This window comes from Calidris pugnax, unplaced genomic scaffold (assembly GCF_001431845.1).
Source record: "Calidris pugnax isolate Ruff unplaced genomic scaffold, ASM143184v1 scaffold225, whole genome shotgun sequence".
Classification (NCBI taxonomy): Eukaryota; Metazoa; Chordata; class Aves; order Charadriiformes; family Scolopacidae; genus Calidris; species Calidris pugnax.
In genome coordinates, this window is record NW_015091072.1 from 6,439,492 (window position 1) to 6,444,533 (window position 5,042).

The 5,042-nt window shown below is 48.3% G+C and overlaps 2 non-coding genes across 2 annotated transcripts; both read right to left on the minus strand.

The window, feature by feature from the left end:
• Nucleotides 1-2,192: 2,192 nt before the first annotated feature.
• TRNAV-AAC lies at nt 2,193-2,265 on the minus strand. Its single transcript has one exon. It is a non-coding gene; the product is annotated as a tRNA-Val (tRNA).
• Nucleotides 2,266-2,829: 564 nt separating this feature from the next.
• TRNAV-GAC lies at nt 2,830-2,902 on the minus strand. Its single transcript has one exon. It is a non-coding gene; the product is annotated as a tRNA-Val (tRNA).
• Between the last annotated feature and the right edge of the window lie 2,140 nt (nt 2,903-5,042).

Consider the following 5,042-nt stretch of genomic DNA (forward strand, 5'->3'; position numbering starts at 1 on the left):
TTGATGTTTGGATAACTAGCATCCTGCTTGGAGCAGACTGGCAGACCCAAGGTGATACCGAGGTACCCTGTCTTAACTCTCTCCTTGTGAAAATAAGGACCATTTTGTCCTTCTGGTTTTTGCTGTGTGCAAAACTATTACCTTATTCATTTTTCCATAATGGCATGAAGGACAACTGTCCCCCCAGTCCTCTGACCCATGAGTGATAGAAAGGAAGGGATCCTCCCACCTGGGACAAGCCATGTTAGATGACACTCTCCCAGAACAGCTCTGAGGGTGTTTTAGCATAAAACTAAAATCCCTTTCTCACCACCATCAGCAAAAATGCCAAGGTATCTCACGTCTAACACGTCACACCTCCCTCTGGGACAGGAGGACAAATATGCAGAGATCAGCTCTGGACACTGAGGTTTGCTGGGCCACGGGTAGGCCCAAGCCACAACCATCCCAGGCATGTCCCCCTGTGTGTCCCTGGTAGAGGCCACCCTGAGGCGGGCTGAGACGAGAAGAACCCAGGCTTTGTCCTACCTAACCTCGTTTAGCTGAGAATCCTTGCTGCCACCATCATTCATGATGTGTGGTGGTCACCTACCTTCTCACCCTCCCTGCAAGGAGCAGCTAACCCTTCAGTGGGGGCCTCCGCAAGTTTACATTTCAGGCAGTCCCACGATAGTTTCACTCATTTCCACCAAACAGCTCATTTTCCTGCATCTACCATAACCCTCTCCCAATCTCTGGACCTGCTTCTACAGACCTGGGAGGAGCCAGGAAGCCCTAGATATAACTGATGCCAGGAATAACAGGGTTGGTCTCGTGTCCATGTGCTCTCCCCTCTTAGCCTCACCCTCCTTCCTCTTCACCAAATCAGCCCATTGTTATTGCACTGCTTACGCTACCAACAAGGCTTTTGTAGTGCAAGACATCAAATGCTCAGGTTCATTATCAGCCCCCTTCTGCACTCTGGTGCCCCAGGCTGACACTGGCCCTTCCTCTGCCACAGTGCCTGGTCCCCTGGAGTCCCTCAAAAGCACCCTCCGTGGGATGTATGGCAGCATGTGGTTCACAGTTATTTTTTTCTGCAAGGCAAACCAAGTTAGGTTCCTTCTCAAACCAAATTGCTCCACACCAGAGAAGATACGTGCACATACAGACCCCGGACCACTGAAAACAGCAAGTTGCCCCTGGCTGCAGGCAGGACTGGTACCAGGGTTTTGGTGAGTTTGGGTAATGTGTTGGTCGGACCCAACCAAGGGTCATAGTGTCTCATGAGGTGGGATTTTTCGGTTGGAGCTCATGGAGGAGTAAGGACGATACAGGAAACAGACATGATTTGGATCCCTATACCAACCCCATAGGCTGGAGCGCTCCTTAGAGATATCACATACTCAGCCAATAAAGGAGAAGGTCCTACAGGAAACTTGCCCCCAACCTAGGAAGGAATAAAGCCTCCTGAGCTGTGCCCTCACCTTTGGTCTGTGAGGTGGGGGAGGAAGGTCCCCTATGGCTTCTCTATGGGGCAGCTGTAAAATATGCTGGCACACTTAGACACACAAGCTATGCCTGAAATGAGGATGCTGACCTGAGCCTCTCCTGACTCAGAATTGCACCTGTAGTACCTGAGGGGGAAAACTGGGAAATTGCCCAGAAATAGGCTTCTGAGGAGCCACTGAACGTCCCTGGTAAGCTCTTATAAGGACATCTCACACATACACAGGCACACAAATGAAGATATTCATTCCTACCATCACAGAGGTCACCCCTCTTGAAGATTTGGACCTCAGGCTCTGAAGAAGATCAGAAGATGCAGCTGAACACAAAAGCACAGAATTAGTGTGAGTTCAAGACTCTTCTTCAGATTTGCTAAGAAACTTTTGGCCAGGAGTTTGTTTTGGTTTGAAACACTCGACAAACTTTGCTGGCTGGGGAGATCATCCAGCTCTCTGCCAAGTGCTGGGCTGTGAGGTGCCACCCCAGCTAGAGCAGAAAGGACTTGGATGTTTTCAGACAGTGTCTGAGTCGGTCCCTTCGCCCAACATGTGGCACTGGATGCACATCAGTTGCCCCCTGTATGACAAGTGCCAATAACAGCTGCTAAATCTCATCTCGAAGAGCACATGAAGGTGCTGTACGAGCAGGTTGCAGAGAGGAGCGGTGAACAGAAGAGGAAGGAGGGAAAATAATCTAAAAAGACTTGTTTCTGCCTGGTTTCGAACCAGGGACCTTTCGCGTGTTAGGCGAACGTGATAACCACTACACTACAGAAACCTGCGATGCTCCACCTGGAGGCCATATTTGTAGAAATTTAGAATGAAGGCTGTTTCACTGACTGTTTCCCGTTCTCGGTGACGCTACCCAAATCCATTTGTGTGTGTCCCCCCCCCCTTTTTTTTCCCTTCTTCTGCTTCATTTTTCCCCCTCATCTTTCAAAAGCATCAACCATGAAAACATAGCCCTCCCTCTTTGCCACCGGGGTGCCTCCCTCCTCACCCATCCAGACCACCTTTCTTCATGATTTCTTGAGGGTGCTCAAAGCAATGGACACAACCAAAGGAAACCCAAAACGTGCTACTTTTGGCAGCCAGGGGGGATTCCCCAATTATAACTGGTTTTTAAGGGAGGAAACGCAGCATGAAGACACCCTCCCCAGAGGTACCCTAAAAAGGAGTAGGAATCTCAAGCCATCGTTTTGCAAGAAGCATTGTCAAGGTCCCCTTCTCCAGTTGGTCAAAGCAGAGCTAAAAGACACTCCGGTGTCACCATCCCCACACAGAATGACCCAATTCCTTTAACACCTGCAAGATAGTGAGGGGAAAAAAAAAAAGAAAATCATGTTTCTGCCTGGTTTCGAACCAGGGACCTTCCGCGTGTCAGGCGAACGTGATAACCACTACACTACAGAAACGGGGTGAAGATGCACCCTTGCACTATACCTACAATAGGATTCACCCCATTTCCCTCAGCAGGTGTTCCCAGGCACCTGAACCCCCCCTGGGAAATGCATTTATGTTGCTCCCCTCCTACTCAGTCCCCAAATCCACTTAGTTTTAGCCCATTTTCTCTGCCTGTTGCTCTCCAGCTTGTGGAGCATCACCCGAAGCACAGAGCTGCCCTGCTGCCTGCAAGGGGTTTGCACACATTAGCCTCATATGAAAAAAAAAAAAAAGGTCCTCGGCTCAAAATCTGGCAGAAGTAGCCTCATAGTTTTCTGGAAAACACCAAAAAACCACAAGCCACTTGCTTCTGCTTCCCCACCCAGAGGCAATGCCTTTACGCTCCAATCAGGCATTTAATCTGACTTGGTTTTAGGTTGGGTTCCTCCACAATAAGCCCCAAGGGACAGAAAAGGGGTCAGTTCTGTTGCTGGACGTTAATGCATTTATTGCAAGAATCAAAGCATTCATATGTATATTATACATATATTTAAAGTTATATATAGGTGTGCATTGTGATACAGAAAATTAAGGCTTCCCGGGGCTGGTGGCCTTCCCGGGGCTGGTGGCCTTCTCACCTATTGATTTCCATCCCCGCTGCTCTGCGTTTGGAAGCAATGTTCTGCTGAAGGGCGTGAATGAGTGAAGGGAGAGAGGTGGCAAATATTGATGACCCCTGCCTTGTTGAGTTAGTTGATGCTGACAATAACCATAGATGGGCTGGGCCGTGGCCAGTGCCCTCCCTTACCCCTTGGGATGAATGGCAGCCTAAGTCTACCAGCAGAGTATGTACCCCCTTCTCCAGACTGCAAGACTGGCAAAGAAAATGCAGCATTGTCTTCCTGAGCTAAACATGGTCCAAGAGTGCTTCTTGCAGGCCTTTCCCTCAGCCCTCAGGCTCCTTTCAGCCATGGCACTGCGCACTGGATATTGTTTGCAGCCCATCACCAGCTCAGCCACCTGGTAGCCTCCACCTTGAACACCTCCATCCCCTCCTCTGCCTGGGACCAGACACTGCTTGACTGCCCAAGCCACCTGCAGGCACCTCCATCCAGGCCTGTCTGCACAGACACACAACAAAACAGGGATACATCTGAGCTTATTGATGATGCAGAGGGGGTACATCAAAACATATGGTAGGGCATGGGCCACGGCAGCGAGCAATCCCCTCCAGAGCCACCATCAACAGCCTTTCCCAGCCCACCAGCCAGGAGGTGAAGGTTCATTGCTGGCTGGCAGATGATACAGCTCTGTCCAAGATCAGTCTTAAGTTTTTCGGTGTTTGCTTTTTTGGGTTTTTTTTCCTAAAGACCCTTTACTGCAAGGGTCAATGGCTAGATTGCTCCCACACGAAAAAACCATAAAATCCTATTAATGCACCATTGTTTACAACATTAACAAAGAAATGCAAGATCCATATCTGGGGATTTGTGGCCCAATGCTCAGGTTACAGCACAACTCCCAAACCAGTGTTTTCAGAAATGTATATTTAAAGCTCCACATTTGCACATTTTAGAGTATGGAAAAGGGAACATAATTTTTCAAAAAACCCCAGGAACATCAAAGTTTTTTTCAGGCCACTTTCTCATAGAACATGAACTGCCACCTTGGGCCAAAACCAAGATGAATAGTCCTCATTTCCAATGAAAATGTGCAAAGTTCAAGTAATTTTTAACAAAACTGTGACTTTTGGTAAGTGCTGATAAAAAGTTATAGTCAAATTTCATTAAAATACCTTGGTTTTTTTTCAGAAAGGTTGCAGTCCTAATGTTCCCAGTGGATACCCATGGGATGCAGAACAGTTGTGAACATTAGCTCTGTGATTTCAGAGGCCCAGACAAATTTATTAAACACTTTAAGGCCAGGTCCATGGGGACAATTCTGCGTCTCTAACAGAGCTCTGTTTCAGAGAAGGGAAAGCTCCTCAGAGTCGAGCCCCAGCCCCTTTTGAAAGCAGGATGTTGCTGCTTTTGAAACTTTGCCTTGCTTGTCAAGGGCCTACTTTCCTGTGATTTTCCTTGGCTGACCCATCCACTTGTGGGTCTGTACACCAAAACCCAAGTCTGCAGCACAATAGGAGACTGAAATACCATTCTACCTAAGGAACAAAAA